The following is an 18,189-nucleotide window of genomic DNA, read 5'->3' as shown; positions in this document are numbered from 1 at the left end:
ACGTTTTATTCTCTAAAATCCACCAAGAGCAACCTTTGTCCCTTGCTATCAGCATCTTATAATGTGAAGTTAATAAACAACTTTTACGATGTCTAATGCAGTATCTGTGAAGTTCGGAATCGGTTCCAACTCCACGGGCTGGTTAATAAATCGATTGAATTGGAGATTAAAGTGAGTATGTCAACATTGCATATTTCATCCGAATGATATAATACTTTTGCAATGATGAAAAAAAATCAGAAACGTTTAGTTGGAAGAGTCACTCAGGTCGATATCAATAGCAGTTGCCTGTGTACAAGGAGTGGTTTTTCAGAGCAGATTGAAGGTCATCTTTATGGCTCAGTGCTGTGACTGACCTTTAGTTAGTACGTGTTCGTTTAGAAACAATTCACAACACTAATTTACACAGAATATCTTGAACCTGCATTGAACGCTTTAGCACAAGGTAAGAAAGGGATTTAAGGAGTACAATTACTGTGCGCTAATGCACTAGAGTATGATAATCGCCGAGCATCGGTGTAAGTATTGATTTGCATCGACAAGGTTGGGTAAAAATCACGTAGAAGGACATAGATTACGTATTTAAAACGCTAATTCATTTCAGCAGATGCAGTGAACAGCTAAAATCAATAATCCAAATGTACGTGCATCAGAGTAACGATTGATCATTTCAGGAAGATGTGTACATATATTCTGTAGTTTTATTTAGAGGGGTGGGTTTGCAGCATTGAACCCCAGAGTCTGATAGCCATGGCTACAAACAGCATAACCCTAGTTAGTCTTTAACGTGGAATTTATTGTATGGCGATTATAAATACAAATCAGCGTTCAATACAACAGCACTTTTGCAAAGTAATTGTGGAATATTGAACACAAAGCTGCAAAGTTCTGTATTGGCAAGAGAAATAACCAATGAAAAAGCTCAAGTTTTAATTATAAAAATAATCTAACTGTGTTCCTTTAGAGTATCAAAGAACGTGGCAAGCTAAATGAATAATGCGCATCGAGAGCAAGTTATATGGCGAAACATATTTTTTTCAGTTGTCGGGAAAGAGAATGCATTGTTTCATATGTCATTCGAAAATATGCAGATTGGGTAGTTACTTGACAAGTTTGTGACAAAAACGATACAGCCTGAACCCAGCGCCGTGATGTCCACTCATGCGCAGTTGGACCGGAGCCAACGAGCGCATGCATAGTGGCCTTCTTCCCTGCGGTGGCCGCAATGCCAAATGGCACAGGGCTACATGAGCCGGCACCGTGGAAAGGAGGGGGGGGGGGCAGAGAGGCCAGCCCGCCGATCGGTGGGCCCCGAACGTGGTTCAGGCCACTACGGAGGCCCCCCCTGGGGGTTGGACCCCCCCTCCCCCGTTGGACCCCCGCCCCACCCCTACCCCCACAGGCCAACCCTTCAACGCCGAGGTCCTGTCGGCACAGAGGATGTTAGAACGGCGCAGTGGGACTCGGCTTTTTGTCGACGGCTGCTCGGCCTATCCAGCTCGGAGATTACCACGCGCCGGCCCATACCACGACCGGCGCAGCGCCGAGCACGCCGGCGAATTCCGCCCCCAGCCATGAACTTGTAAAATCACGAGAATGCCGCAAGATCGAATGCTCTACTCCTGCTCTTTGCTCTTACATTCATACAGAACAGCCAGAAAGAAAATATGACCAAACAATTCATAAGAGTGTGTCTCTTCAAGCGAGAACTAGGCCAAATAAAACAGGTTTTGGTGGATAAGCGAACAGGAAAATAAACCTGGCAGATGGTGAGCATGGAAGGAGAATTGCAGCTAACATAGGGAGGAATCCGGGGCGTGATTCTCCACTCCCACGCCGGTTGGGAGAATCGCCTGGGCCGCCAAAATTTCTGGGGACGCCGGTCCGACGTCCTCCCGCGATTCTCCCAAGCGGCGGGAACGGCCCAGTCGAGTTTCGCGGGCCGCAGGCCGGAGAATCGCCGGAGACTCCCAAAATGGCGAACTTCCGGCACCCCCGCTATTCTGAGGCCCGCATGGGCCGAGCGGCCAGGCCAAAACGGCGGGTTCCCCCCGGCGCCGTCCACACATGGACGCTGCCGTCGTGAACGGTGCGTGAACGCTGGGGTGGGGGGGGCGGCTTGTGGGGGGGGGGGGGGGGGGGGACGAGGGGGGGATCCTGCACCGGGCTTCACCTGGAATGTGGGGTGGCCCGCGATCGGTGCCCACCGACCGTCGGGCTGTCCTCTCTGAAGGAGGACCTCCTTCCTTCCGCGGCCCCACAAGATCCGTCCCCCATCTTCTTGCCGGGCGGACTTAGAGAGGACGGCAAACACGCATGTGCGGATGATGCCTGTTATGCGGCGCCGGCCGCGTCATCTCTGCGGCGCCGCTTTTATGCGGGTGACAAGGCCTGGTGCGTGTAGATGCCGTGGCCCCGATCCTGGCCCATTGTCAGGGCCTGAATCGGTCGGGACCGGGGCCGTTCCACGCCGTCATTAACCTCGACGGCGCGGCCACTTCGGCGTGGGAGTGGAGAATCCCACCCCCGGAATCATCTGGCAGCTGTTAAGAACCCCGCTGATGCTTAATGTAAGGGTGTCCCAATACTCAAAAGGGTGTTTGGAACGTAGGTACATTTTCAGTTTGGTATATTCTGAGGAAGGAAATGAAAACTAGGAAAGAATCGCCCAGTCATTTTTTTGATCAATTGATAAAGAATATCTATTAACTGAAAAGAAAAACACAAACATAGATTCTATGAACTACAACAGTGCCCATGACACCATTGCTGGCTACACAGTCTTACATGATTCATCTCTTTGTTCCCGACTACCTTGGTTTCCAGGGGCAAAATTCTGTGGCGCGAAGTCCGTCGACTGGCGGCCAAAATGGCGCCAATCAGACGGGCATCGCGCTGCCCCAAAGGTGCGGAATGCTCCGCATCTTTGGGGGCCGAGCCCCAACATTGAGGGGTTAGGCCAACGCCGGAGGAATTTCCGCCCCCCAGCTGGCGGAAACGGCCTTTGTTTCCCCGCCAGCTGGCGCGGAAATGACATCTCCGGGCGGCGCATGCGTGGGAGCATCAGCGGCCGCTGACAGTTTCCCACGCATGCGCAGAGGAGGGAGTCTCTTCGACCTCCGCTATGGTGGAGACCGTGGCGGAGGCGGAAGGGAAAGAGTGCCCCCATGGCACAGTCCCGCCCGCAGATCGGTGGGCCCCGATCGCGGGCCAGGCCATCGTGGGGGCACCCCGCCGGGGTCAGATCGCCCCAAGCCCCCCCCCCCCCCAGGACCCCGGAGCCCGCGGTAAGGTAGGTGATTTAATTTACGCCGGCGGGACAGGCAATCTATCGGCGGGACTTCGGTCCACCCGGGCGGGGGCGGGATTCACGCCAGCCCCCGGAGATTCTCCGACCCGGCGGGGGGTCGGAGAATGTCGCCCCTGGTCCCTGAGACGACCGCTGTTCCTAAACAACATCCAATATTATATAAATCTATGAGATAAATCCAGGAGTTAATTACCACGGGCAGTTTATTTCTCCTCATCTGGGAAAACCTTTTATAGTGTCAGAAAATGCGGCATCTTCTTGGTTCGAACTTATGGATTTTCGTTGCCTATACAGCAATAGCTTTTTTCAGGATTGTGTTTGCACAGCTCGATGTGGCAGTGATGATAGCTGCTGCTACATTGCCACTTTATGCAGTTATTGTGCTGTGTAGATATCATTATTTTCCTTTAGTATCACCCAACCCATCGAGTCTGATCTTGCGTATGTGTGCCAGTTTGCTTATATTTCAACTTTGAAGTTACCCAATCATTTTCCGCTAGTAGCAATACGTAAACATCAGTATGTCACTAGTATGTTATTTCAGTGGTCAAAACCCCTTCAGAAGGCACCTTTACTAATGTCCCCCTTTTGCTTTATGTCCATGATTCATTTTTAATCTTAATGTTCACCAATTCTTTACACAGCATGTGAATGATGAACACTGCCGATGAGTCAGTTATGAGCCTATCAGGAACACGCAGGGTAAATTATGATTAAAGATAAAATACCAGACTGGCACGTTTAATGTAAACTTAACAATACAATGTACTGATAAACTTCCAGGAGACGCAGGATGCCTGAGGCAATGGATTGGGGGAAGTGTACACTGGTTGGCAGAGAAAAAACAACGAGTAGGAATTAATGGGTCCTTTCCAAATTGGCAGACAGTAACTCGTGGGGTGCCACAGGGATCGGTGCTGTGACGCCAGCTATTCACAATATATATTGAGGGTTTGGATGAGGGAACAACATGTAACATCTCAAAGTTTGCAGATGATATCAAGTTGGGTGGAATATTAGCTGTGACGAGGATGCAGAGATGTTCCAGCATGATCTTGACAGGTTGGACGAGTGGGCAAATCAATGGCAGATGCCGTATAATATCGATCATTGTGAGGTTATTCACTTTGGAAGCAAAAACAGGAAGGCAGATACTATTTGAAAGATTGTAAATTGGGATGGGGATGTGTGCAGCGGGACCAGGGTGTCCTTGTGTATCAGTCGGTGAAGGTCAGCATGCAGGTGCAGCAGGCGGTTATGAAATCTAATGGTATGTTGGCCTTCATTGCGACAGGTATCGAGTACAGGAACAGGAATGTGTTATTGCAATTATACAGGGCCTTGGTGAGGCCACAACTGGAATATTGTGCGCAGATTTGGTCATATTTTCTGTGGAAGGGTGTTCTTGCTCTCGAGGGAGTACAGCAAAGGTTTACCAGACTGATTCCTGCGATGGCGGTACTGTCCTATGAGGAGAGAGTGACTAGGTGAGGATTGTTCTCGCTACAGTTCAGAAGAATGAGAGGGGATCTCATAGAGACGGCGTAGATGCAGGGAACATGTTCCGGATGGTAGATGTGTCCAGAATCAGAGGCACAGTCTGAAGTTTCAGTGTAAACCAGTTCGGACAGAGGTGAGGAGACATTTCTTCAAACAAAGCGTGATGAGCCTGCAGAATTCATTACCACAGGAAGTAGTTGATTCTAAAACATTAAATATATTCAAGAGGCGGCTAGATATAGCACTTGGTGCGAATGGGATCAAAGGATATGTGGAGAAAGCAGGATTAGTTTTTGAGTTGGATGATCAGCCATGGTCGTGATAAATGTCGGTGCAGGCTCGACGGGCCAAAAGGCCTCATCCTGGTTCTATGTTTCTATGCACCTATGTATCTATGTATCTGTGTATCTCTGTATCTATGTGTCTAAGTATCTATGGTTCTACGTAACTGTCCTGCCTTGAGACAATTCATACTTCTTTAATATCGGATTATCTTTATCTCCAGCCGTACCGTCTGGACCGTAAAGACTAATTACCTGCAAAGACCCGCATTCAAAGTACCGTCTTCCTTCATTTACTTTGTCTATATTTGTGATTGTGGAACCCACCTCTTCACTCACCTGATGAAGGAGCTATGCCCCAAAATCCAGTGATTTCAATTAAACCTGTTGGACTTTAACTTGGTGTTGTAAGACTTTTTACTCTGACCACCCCATCCCAACGCTATTAACTCCACATATTTTATAAATTGGCTGCTTAGGGACGGCATAACTATCAGCGCTGCATTAAAATTAAAATTGCGGTGATATTGTTACAATTGTACTGTGGAGGAAAGAAAAGAACCTTGAAGTGTGGAGCAAACCTAAATTTGGGCAAATGTATTATTAACACGCAGCAGAGAGGTTCCTCTTACCGAAGCCTAGTCAGCAAAACAAAGTTAGTTGTGCAGCATTAAAAAAATATATATATATAATTTCCTTAACGCCATACCTCATTCAAACAGGGTGAACCTTCCCGGCAATTATATTTTTAGTTTGTCCTTTATATAAGCACAGATTGGAAAAAATAGCATATAGTTAAGCAGGCCAGATGCGTACGGTAAAGGCTCGCAGTGCAAAAATACAGTAATAGAAATCTCATCAAACAGCATATTGTGAAGTAATCTAGTGACTTCAATTACAACCTAAGTTCATGATTCGGCTCACTCACTACCCATGATAAAAATGGGGGAAAAAACTGCTAAGTCCACGCTGTCACCAGACCTTGGGATAGTCCGTGTTCAATTCTAGCCCCAAATTACCCGGAGTCGTAAAACAGATGAAACTAGATTTTGTATTAATACCCACGGCTTTGGTTGAGGTAAATTCATTTTAGTCACCAGGTTTGTAAAATGTACCCACGAGTAACCTATTATTATGAACAATAATTATAATTAAAAAGACAAATATACCAATGACTACTACTATCTGATTCCCGCACCATTCTCTTTATTTATTTTTATATATTTAAAGTGCCCAATTCATTTATTGCCAATTAAGGGGCAATACATAGAATCATAGAATTTAGTGTGACCAATTCACCTGCCCTGCACATTTTTAGGTTATGGGTTGAGACCCATTAAGACAGGGGAGAATGTGCAAACTCCACACGGACAGTGACCTGGGGCCGGATTGAACCCAGGCCTCGGCACTATTAAATAGCAGTGCTAACCATTGCGTCACCATGCCTCCACCCCAGCATTTTCTAACTTCTGCCACTCTGCGCACAGTTAAAGAGCACAGACGAAAAGCATTGATGAATGGGGAAAACAATAAAATGCAGGGATAACGACCTTTATCAGGGGCTGACAGAGTGAGAGCAGCTCATTTTGTTCCTAGGGGGCGATACACTTCTGGCATGTTCTGTCCGAACAAAAACACCTGGAAGGAACAAATCAGTGACCGTTGTCAGGCAGAATAAAATACCTGGCCAAGCTATTGCCTGTCAGTTAACCAACTGAAACACTTCCCTGCAACCTGCTGGGTGACGAAAATTATGAATCCTTCTTTCACAAAAATCAAAGCTGGGTTCTCGACTTCCTCTGCATGACTTAAAATCTACACCTCAATTCCTGATCCATGGACCAAAAAAAAAGGTAAAATAAAATAAATAGGAGCAAAGGAAATGATCAGGAAGGACTTTAACACACCTCCCCCTTAGAGGGATGAAGCGTCATTGCAAGCACATTTCAAACCAACGTACGTGACACAAACCAAAACACTTTCTCCTTTCGTCCTTCATTTCCCATTACCTAAGATTCTCTAATTCTTATATTTGTCACTCATCTACATTTAAATCTGCGACAATGCTTTCGCAATAATAATACTGAATAGTTTTTTTGCACTGAGTGCCGAATTTGGTGAAATTGAGTGCCAGTGAGAGTTTGGTGACTGAGGGAGTATAAGGCTTCATTTTTATCTGAAGTCTTGTCTTTCTTTTATTTAGTTAATTAACTTAAAAGTTGCCGTTTGGTTTAGAAGAAGGTGAATTTTCAATCAGCTTTAAACAAAGCTTCTACTTGTAGGCACTTGCACCTGGAGCTTGTTAATTAGTTAATTGGATTAGGCCAGTTTTCAGAGGCGAGAGTCACAGTATAAAAGTGATCCCCTACAGCGCAGACTTTTTTTGCACTGAGTGCTGAATTTGGTGCATTTGAGTGCTATAGTGAGAGTTTGGTGACTGAGGGAGTGCTGAATTTGGTGCATTTGAGTGCTATAGTGAGAGTTTGGTGACAGAGGGAGTTAGGTGAGGAGGGAGTAAGGTGCTCCTTTCATTTTGTTTCCTACATTTCTGCAAAGAGTGAGAAGAGAGCCAGGAGTTTACAGAGAGTGCAGCTGTCTGGGAGCAGAGTCGGAGGGCAGAGATCCAGTTGGACCACAGGGCAGCTATATTCTGTAAGGTAAGAGGGGATGGAGGCTAGGCCAGTTGCATGCTCCTCCTGTAGGATGTCAGTGGTGAGGAATACCGCCAGTGTCGCCGCTGACTATTACTGCGGGAAGTGCACCCAAATCCAGCTCCTCAAAGACCGTGTTAGGGAACTGGAGCTGAAGCTGGATGAACTTCGGATAATCCGGGAGGCAGAGGCGGTGATAGAGAAGAGTTACAGGGAGGTAACCACACCCAAGGTACAGGACAAGCATAGCTGGGGTACAGTCGGGGGGGGGGGGGTGGAAACAGGCAGACAGTGCAGGGATCCCTCGTGGCCGTTCACCTTCAAAACAAGTATACCGGTTTGGATGCTGTTGGGGGGCGGATGGCCTACCGGAGGAAGGCCCTAGCGGCCAGGTCTCTGGCACTGAGTCTGGCTCTGCGGCTCAGAAGGGAAGGGGGGAGAATAGAAAAGCAATAGCTGTAGGAGATTCAATGGTTCGGGGAATAGATAGGAGATTCTGTGGTCGCGGGCGAGACTCCCGGAAGGTATGTTTCCTCCCGGGTGCCAGGGCCAGGGAAGTCTCGGATCGTGTCTTAAGGATCCTTAAGGGGAAGGGGGAGCAGCCAGAGGTCGTGGTGCATCTTGGTACCAACGACGTAGGTAGGAAAACAGGTGTGGAGGTAATAAACGAGTTTAGGGAGTTAGGCTGGCAGTTAAAAGCCAGGACAGACAGAGTTGTCATCTCTGGTTTGTTGCCGGTGCCACGTGATAGAGAGGCTAGGCATAGGGAGAGAGTGCAGCTGAACACGTGGCAGCAGGAATGGAGTAGGAGTGAGGGCTTCAGGTATTTGGATAATTGGAGCGCATTCTGGGGAAGGTGGGACCTGTACAAGCAGGACGGGTTGCATCTGAACCAGAGGGGCACCAATATCCTGTGTACAAATCTGTACACCTAGATCTCTCTGACTTTCAATACTCTTGAGCGTTCTACCATTCACTGTCTATTCCCTACCTGCATTGGACCTTCCAAAATGCATTACCTCACATTTGTCCGGAATAAACTCCATCTGCCATCTCTCCGCTGAATTCTGCAAACAATCTAAATCCTGTTGTATCCACTGACAGTCCTCATCGCTATCCGCAATTCCACCAACCTTTGTGTTGTCCGCAAACTTACTAATCAGACCAATTACATTTTCCTCCAAATCATTTATATATACTAGAAACATCAAAGGTCCCAGCACTGATCCCTGTGGAACACCGCTAGTCACAGCCCTCCAATTAGAAAAGCATCCTTCCATTGCTACCCTCTGACTTCTATGACCTAGCCAGTTCTGTATCCACCTTGCCAGCTCACCCCTGATCCCGTGTGACTTCACCTTTTGTACTAGTCTACCATGAGGGACCTTGTCAAAGGCCTTACTGAACTCCATGTAGGCAACATGCACTGCCCTACCTGCATCAATCATCTTTGTGACCTACTTGAAAAACTATCAAGTTAGTGAGACACGACCTCCCGTTCACAAAACCATGCTGCCTCTCACTAATACGTGCATTTGCTTCCAAATGGGAGTAGATCCTGTCTCGAAGAATTCTCTCCAGTAATTTCCCTACCACTGACGTAAGGCTCACCAGCCTGTAGTTCCCTGGATTATCCTTGCTACCCTTCTTAAACAGAGGAACAACATTGGCCATTCTCCAGTCCTCTGCGACATCACCTGAAGTCCGTGAGGATCGAAAGATTTCTGTCAAGGCCTCAGCAAGTTCCTCTCTAGCCTCCTTCAGTATTCTGGGGTAGATCCCATCAGGCCCTGGGGACTTATCACCCTTAATATTTTTCAGAACGCCCAACACCTCGTCTTTTTGGATCTCAATGTGACCCAGGCTATCTACACACCCTTCTCCAGACTCAACATCTACCAATTCCTTCTATTTGATGAATACTGATGCAAAGTATTCATTTAGTACCTCGCCCATTTCCTCTGGCTCCACACAGAGATTCCCTTGCCTATCTTTCAGTGGGCCAACCATTTCCCTGGCTACCCGCTTGCTTTTTATATACGTTTGAAAAGCCTTGAGATTTTCCTTAACTCTATTTGCCAGTGACCTTTCGTGACCCCTTCTAGCCCTCCTGAGTACTTGCTTAAGTTCCTTCCTCCTTTCCTTATATTCCACACAGGCTTCGTCTGTTCCCAGCCTTTTGGCCCTGACAAATGCCTCCTTTTTCTTTTTGACGAGGCCTACAATATCTCTCGTTATCCAAGGTTCAGATAATTGCCGTATTTATCCTTCTTCCTCACAGGAACATGCCGATCCTGAATTCCTTTCAACTGACACTTGAAATCCCCCACATGTCAGATGTTGACTTACCTTCAAACATCTGCCCCCAATCTAGGTTCTTCAGTTCCCGCCTAATTTTGTTATAATTAGCCTTCCCCCAATTTAGCATATTCACCCTAGGACCACTCTTATCCTTGTCCACCAGCACTTTAAAACGTACTGAATTGTGCTCACTGTTCCTGAAATGCTCCTCTACTGAAACTTCTACCACCTGGCCGGGCTCATTCCCCAATACCAGGTCCAGTACCGCCCCTTCCCTAGTTGGACTGCCTACATACTGTTTTAAGTAGCCGCCCTGGATGCTCCTTTCAAACTCTGCCCCGTCTAAGCCCCTGGCACTAAGTGAGTCCCACTCAATATTGGGGAAATTGAAGTCTCCCATCACCACAATCCTGTTGTTTTTACTCTTTTCCAAAATCTGTCTACCTATCTGCTCCTCTATCTCCCGCTGGCTGTTGAGAGGCCTGTAGTAAACCCCCAACATTGTGACTGCACCCTTCTTATTCCTGATCTCTACCCATATAGCCTCACTGCCCTCTGAGGTGTCCTCCCTAACCAGGAGCGCAGCTCCGCCACCACTTTTACATCCCATTCTATCCCGCCTGAAACGTCTAAACCCTGGAACGTTTAGCTGCCAATCCTGCCCTTTCCACAACCAGGTCTCTGTAATGGCAACAACATCATAGTTCCAAGTACTAATCCAAGCTCTAAGTTCATCTGCCTTACCCGTAATACTTCTTGCATTAAAACATATACACTTCAGGCCACCAGACCCGCTGTGTTCAGCAACTTCACCCTGTCTGCTCTGCCTCAGAGCCATACTGTTCCTATTCCCTAGTTCTCCCTTAATGCTCTCACCTTCTGACCTATTGCGCCCGTGCTCACCCCCCCCCCCCCCCCACCCCCGCCATACTACTTTAAACCCTCCCATGTGACACTAGCAAACCTCACGGCCAGGATATTTATGCGCCTCCAGTTCAGATGCAACCCGTCCTTCTTATATAGGTCACACCTGCCCCGGAAGAGCTCCCAGTGGTCCAGATAACTGAAACCCACGCTCCTACACCAGCTGTTTAGCCACGTGTTTAGCTGTTCTATCTTCCTATTTCTAGCCTCACTGGCCCGGGGCACGGGAGTAATCCCGAGATTACAACCCTAGAGGACCTGTCTTTTAACTTTATGCCTAGCTCCCTGAACTCCTGCTGCAGGACCTCATGCCCCTTCCTGCCTATGTCGTTAGACCAATATTTACAACGACCTCTGCCTGTTTGCCATCCCACTTCAGGATGCTATTACCCGTTCGGAGACATCCTGGACCCTGGCACCAGGGAGGCAACATACCATTTTGGAGCCTCTTTCACGTCCACAGAAGCGCCTATCTGTGCCCCTGACTACAGAGTCCCCTATGACTATTGCCCTTCTGCGCTTTGACCCTCCCTTCTGAACATCATAGCCAGCCGTGGTGCCACTGCTCTGGCTGCTGCTGTTTCCCCCTGATAGTCCTTAGCCAACCCATTGTTTGCCAGTTAACCAATTGAATCGCTTCCCTCCAGTCTGATGGGTATTGAAATGTCGGAGTTTTCACTTCCCAAGAACAAAACCTGAGATCGTAGAACACGATTCAACAAGCTGTTTTAGACGTTGATCCTTTATTGCCTCCGCTCGACTTAAAGGTACATGTTAGTTGTCGACAATGAACCAAAAATAATAAAGTTATAATGAAATAAATGGGATCAAAGTAAGTAAACAGCAAAGGCTCAATTTATGTGCCCTGACAACATTCTGCCAATATTTCTAATTAGCGCTACTCCAGAAATTGCCATGCCCCTACATCACTAGAACATACCCGGCAATGCACACAATTGTGCAGCTATGTTACGTACACAAAACGCTGTACGAATGCAACCCGGCCATTCACCATTTTATAATCGGCTCTCTATCATCAGTTATGTGACGAAAACATGGTAACATAAAATCACAGAAAACAGGAAAAGACTTTGGCCATTAGACACTTGAATACTACTCTGCCATTCATTCTGAGCTAGCTTGTTCCCACTTTCCCTCGAATATCCTTTGATCCACTTACTCAAGAGCTATATTTCACTTCTTGAAAACATACACTGTTTTGGCCTCAACCGATCTCTCTGGTAAAGGATGCGACAGGATACTCTTTGAACAAGTGTCTCCTACTACGAACCCTAAACGGTCTACAATGTATTCTAAAGTGTGATCCTCTGATTCTGAACTCCGCTGCCATCGGGTACGTTTTTCCTGCATCTACCCTGCCTATTCCTGTTAGAACCATATATGTTTCTATGTGGACCTCCCCTATTCTTCTGATTTTCAGCGAATATAATCCCAATCCACTCAATCTGCTCCTATACTTCAGTCTCACTATCCCAGGATTCAGTCTGCAAAGTCTTCGTTATACTCACTAATACATTGAATTCCTTCGTCTAAACCATTTGTATCGAATGGAAAGAGCCTCTATCCCCATGTTACCCCACTCGTCACTGCCTGCCACTTGGAAAAAGACCTGTTTATTCCTACTCTTTCGTCCTTCCTGTCCACCAACTAGTTTTCTAACCATGTCAGTGCACTGCTCCCAATCCTGTGCACTTAAATTGTACACGCTAATCTCTTACGTGGGAGTATGTGTTAAAGCTTCAGAAAACCCAAATAAATCACATCTACTGGCTCCCCCGCATCAACTCTATTTCTTACCTCATCGTTTATTTCCAGTTGATTTGTTACACATGAGTTCCATTTCATAAAATTATGATGACACTGTCCGATCTTGGCACAGATTTCCAAGTGCTCTGCTATTACACATCTTATAATGGAATCCAACATGTTACCCAAAACTGACGGCAAACTGACTCATCTATACTTCCCTGTGATCCCTCTCCCTAAATTTTTAAAAATACATTAGCTTCACAGAAATCCGTGGAAACACTTCTAGAGTTTATAATATTCTTGGAAGATGCCTACCGATGCCCTTATATCAGGGGCCACTTTCTTCAGTAATCTGCGACACAGGTTATCAGGCCCAAGGGGTATGTCGGCTTAAATCCCACCAATGTCCCCAACACCATTTCCCAATAATACTGATTTCCTTCGGTTCCTTCGTTCTCACTAATTCTGGTGACCTCCACATTTGTAGCGCGTTATATGTACCCTCGTTTTAGACAGCATTTCCAAAGCGTGAGTCAGTCTGGCTCCCACTTGTATTGATAAATGGACATGGCCCAAGCTTAATGGGGCTTGACTGGCTCTTGTCTAATACATCAACTTCAATTGAGTGGACATACTCAAAGTGGGCGAGATGACGTGTACAAAGTCATCCAAATGTATTCTGTGGTCTTCCGGGATGAAATGAGGAAGTTAAACTTGTTCCAGGCCAAAATATTTGCAGACTCTAAGGCTCTGTAACTTTTAGCGTCAGACTAGTTCCTTATAATAATCTTTATAATAATAATCTTTATTGTCACAAGTCGGCTTACATTAACACTGGAATGCAGTTACTGCGAAAATCCTCAAGTTGCCGAGGGGATTCCAACGCCTGTTCGGATACACAGAGGGAGAATTCAAAATGTCCAAATTACCTAACAGCACGTCTTTCGGGACTTGTGGGAGGAAACCGGAGCACCCGGAGCAAACCCACGTCGACACAGAGAGAATGTGCAGACTGCACACAGACGGTGACCAAAGGAAGGAATCCAACCTGGGATCCTGGAGTTGTGAAGCAACAGTGATACCATCTGTGGTACCATGCTGCCCAAAAGGAGATCGATAGTCGGCCGGTTTCGAACCTGTGCGGGGAGACCCCAATGGATTTCTAGTCCATGGCCTTAACCACTCGGCCACGACTACATTTGTCCATGATAGAAAAAATGGAAGCAGAATTTCAGCATCTTGAAAATCTGGCCTTTTGTGATGCCACACCTCGCATATTGTGAGAAGCTTTGGTCTCCTTATCTGAGGACGGCTGTTCTTGATCGGAAGGGAGTGCACCGAAGGTTTACCAGAGTCCTGGCCTGGTGAGACTGACGTCTACGAAGAGATTGAATCAGTTAGGATTGTATTCGCTGGCGTTCAGAAGGATGACGTGGTGATTACATAGAAAGCTCTCACATTCCAACATGACTATACAGGCGAGATGCAGGAAGGCTGTTCCTGATGGTGGGTGTGTCAAGAAGCAGGGGTCAAAGTCTGATCGTTTGGTGTAGACAATTTAGGACAGAGATGAGGAAACAATCCTTCATTCAAAGGATGGTGAGCCTGAGGAATTCGTCACTGAGGAAGTAGGTGAGGCCACAACATTGCATGGTTTTAAGAAGCAGTTAGATTTGGCACTTAGCGTAAGGGGATGAAAGGATGTGGGGGAATTCTGGATTATGCTCCTGAGATGGACGATCAGCCATGATCATAATGAATGGAGGAGCAGGCTTGAAGGGCCGAATAGCATCCTATTGCTCCTATTTTCTCTATTTCTATGGATCGGCAGTGGCAGTAATCCAGACAGTTCAGTTAATGCTCTGATTGTATTTCTTGTCACTGCAGTTTCCTGAAAATAAAGTAAATATTGTAACTTTGGAATAACAGCCCAGTAATGAACATGACAACATTACCATTTTTAAAATAATGTCCATCTGTTTCACTGGTGTCCCTTTAGGGAAGGAAATGTACCATATTTACCTGGTCTGACCTACATATTACTCCAAAACTACTGCAACGTTGTTTTCTCTGGAATGGCCTAGCTGACCGTTGAAAATCCAAAAGGAATGAAACCATATGGACCGTTTCACATAATCATCAGCATCCGAAACAACAGTAAAACTCGGTCTCTCAATCCTCCAAAGTACTCCTCCGAACATCTGGGGGCTGGCATCAAAATTGTGAGAGTTATCCCATAGACGGAGTGAAGCAATAGGGTCTGACATAGTTACATTCACGGAACGAATATTGCATGCCAAGTTCCAGATACCATAACCATCATCTATAATTAAGACCAGCGATGGCAGAGCACTGTGACGTTTAAGCGGCATCTTGACAAATACAGGAATAGGATGGGAATAGAGGGATACGGACCCCGGAAGTGCAGAAGAGTTTAGTTTAGACGGGCAGCATGGTCGACACAGGCTTTGAGGGACCAAGGGTCTGTTCCTGTGCTGTACGTTTCTTTGTTCTTTGTTCTTTGTACTGGCATACCGTCAGGAGGGAGCTACCATGGCGTTATGAGCATCGACTCTGTACCTCAGAAAATCTCATGGGCAAGGAAACGTCCGGCTGATTTCTGGAGATGGTAAAGAAACTCGGTTGCTGATGTGGGGAGACGCACTAGCTGGTGATGGCGGTGATGGAGAGAAAATGGCAGCTGGCGGGGGGGGGGGGGGGGGGGGAGAGGACAATTGCTGCTGGTCAATGCGGGCTGAGGAACTGCCTTTTGGTGGGGTTGGGGTGAGGAAGGGGAGATCTTTTCTTGTGGAAGGAATGGTTTAATTGGGGTCAATGATTGGAGGAGAAGACGTTGTCTTCAGCTAGTTTAGGGGAAGAAAAAGTCCTTGATAATTGTGATTGGCGAGCGGAACTAGCTTGGGTTCTTGAGCGAAGCGACCACTTGTTAGTGGTGCCGGTAGGAGAGGAGATTGACTAAATGTGGAGATAGAAGTAATGACGAGATGGGCGATGGTGTGGATGGGACGTGTACCTGGCTGCAGGTATACTGATTGCAGAGGAATTAGATGTTACTGGGAGTGTGTGTGTATAAGTGAGGAGGGGGAGATATGGGAGATAGCTACTGCTGGGAAGAGAGGTGATGGGGTCCGCGTGCGACTGCTTGTCCCGGTGGGGAAATAAGAGGCTTGGTTCTGGGCATGGTTGAGGAGCTGATTTGTGGTAGGGGACGTGTGAGGAACAGCAAACCGCTCAGCTGAGAGGAATTAGGTTTTGATTGGTCTGAGGGGGACTGTGAGCTTTTGCGGAAAAGGCAGAGGCTGGAGAGTAGTGAGCGACGGCTTCATAGTGGTTGCGGGAGAAGATATTGCCTTCAGCTGGTATGGCGGGAACACGAGGCTTGAATTCTGGTGGTGGGCCAGAGAAAATTGCTGTTTCTGGGGGTGGGAGAGCATAGTGACTTGGGTGGTGCAGGAGAAATCGACTGGATACAGGTGGTGGGTGGAGAAAAAGTCATTGGCTACAAGTGGTGTGGAGGGGCGTGGAGAAAACTGGCTACTATTTTTTTTCTGGATGTGAAGAGGAACTGGTTGCAGGCAGAGTGGAAGGAGAGACACGTGGTATTGTTGAGGGGTGGGCAAGGAACTGGATTCTTCATGGTGGAGGAGCAAGAGTCTTAGCTTCTAGTGGTGAAGAACTGGCTGTTGCTGCGTATTCAGGTAAGAGACTGGCTGCATCTGGTGGTAGAGGGGGAGGAACACACTGTTTCTGGGGCGGGGATAGAAACTGCCTGCTGGTGGAGATGGGATAGAGGGACTGGCTGTAGGTGGGGATGGGAGAGAGGGACTGGCTGCAGGTGGGGATAGGACCTGAACTCTGGAGGCGTTAGGGTGATGGGTGGAGAAGGGACACGCTACAGGTGGGGACGGGGGATTGGGACTGACTGATGGTGTGGTGGGGTGATAGGGGCTTGCCGCAGGTGCCAATGGGGGCATAACACCTCGCTACTGATGGCATTTAGAGGAGACGGATTGCTGGTGTGGATGACTGGAACTTACTGCTGTCGTTGATGGAGTATAGGGATTGGATGCTGGTGGCGTTGAATGATAGGAAATGGCTGTGGTTTGTGATGGCGAAAGGAGCTGGTTGCATGTGGGAATGGAGGAGATTCACTGGGTGCTGTGTGGGGCGTTGGATACTGTCTATTGGTGGTTATGAGATGATAGAAATTGACCGGTGGTCGTGATAGAGATCCTGGCATGGATAGAGGATATTCTGACTGACATAAGGGATGGAGTAGGGATAAAGGGTATTTTTCAAGATGGCAACCTGTGATTAGTGGTGTCCTAACACTGCCCTACCGTGTCGCCCGTAACTATTGTTGGGGTTAGGGCAGAGGGTCTAGCTGCTTGTGAAGTTTGGGAGAGAGGAACTATCTGCTGGTGGGGGCGGGGGTGAGGAAAATACTGCTCTTGGTGTGACGAAGTGGAACAGTCTGCTGGTTGGCGTGAAGGGAGAACAACTGCATGCATTTGGGGAACAGAAAAAAAAGCTGTCTGCTGGTGTAGTTAGGAGAAGAGGAACTGACTACTGGTGGGAGGGAGGTACTGCATGCTGGTGTGGCAAAACATTATTCCTTCTGTTCTGAACGCGTGCGTGCGAGAGGAAAGGGTGGCGGAACACTTTGTTTTTCGAGAGGAATACGAGTGACCGGTTGTTTGGCGTGAGTGCGATACATTGTGTACAGTGCAACGGTAGTGAGACACGGAGTGAGTGTTGTGCGCAGGACGGGGGCGGGTGAATGCAATGCATAGAGTGTGTGGCCGCAGTTATACAGACTGAGTATGTGTGCAGGTGAATGTGGGTGACTGGATTCGTGTGTGCTGGAGTGTTTAGCTCACTGAGTGTATGGGGGTGAGAGAGACTCCAAGAGAATATCTGTGGCGAGGTGCAAGATACTGAACGAGAGTGTGGTAAGGCAGAGTGGTACTGCGTGACTGAGTGTGGGTGCCTCTGACTTACCCCCAACCTCAGTTTGCTCACTCACTCTCAAAAACATCCAAACACCACATATACACAGAAACCAACTGACCCTCACCCACACATCAATACCGACCCTTTCACACTCTGATCATTTTAATTACTTGCTTTGATTTAACTCAACAAATTATTGCGAAGATATTAGTATTTTTGCTCAACAAATATTTATTTCCTTCAAACCTCAATTTTTTGTGCCAATCCTTATCACTCTGACATTTGCTTGACGACCCCTCGAGTAAGAAAAAGAATCAAGTGGGCTCGTCAAGCGAAAAGGTTGAACAAACCTGAATTAGAAAGTGTGCAATGTGTTGCGCATGCATTTTATATAGACAGCTGTTGGGGTAGAATGATTTGGTCTCGACTCGCAGAGGTGGAGTTCCCAATCGGCGCCTCGGTTTGCGTTAATTGGACC

General features: G+C 47.3%; 1 protein-coding gene and 1 non-coding gene across 7 annotated transcripts in view; one reads left to right on the top strand and one right to left on the bottom strand.

Moving 5' to 3' along the window:
* The first annotated feature begins 277 nt into the window (after positions 1-277).
* The window catches only part of LOC140410169 (erythroblast NAD(P)(+)--arginine ADP-ribosyltransferase-like), a 49,638-nt gene continuing 31,726 nt past the window's right edge, over positions 278-18,189 (top strand). For 4 of the 6 annotated variants that reach the window (XM_072498140.1, XM_072498138.1, XM_072498137.1 and 1 more), the window contains exon 1: positions 278-445. The gene's annotated coding sequence lies outside the window, so the exon portion shown is untranslated. The remainder of the gene's footprint in view (positions 446-18,189) is intronic. The other 2 variants (XM_072498141.1, XM_072498139.1) reach the window with 1 other exon arrangement.
* trnas-aga (transfer RNA serine (anticodon AGA)) lies at positions 13,853-13,934 on the bottom strand. Its single transcript has one exon. It is a non-coding gene; the product is annotated as a tRNA-Ser (tRNA).

The sequence above is a fragment of the Scyliorhinus torazame genome, chromosome 4 (genome assembly GCF_047496885.1).
Source record: "Scyliorhinus torazame isolate Kashiwa2021f chromosome 4, sScyTor2.1, whole genome shotgun sequence".
Taxonomy (NCBI): Eukaryota; Metazoa; Chordata; class Chondrichthyes; order Carcharhiniformes; family Scyliorhinidae; genus Scyliorhinus; species Scyliorhinus torazame.
Note: the sequence above shows the minus strand (reverse complement) of the source record. Positions and strands in the feature narration are given on the sequence as shown.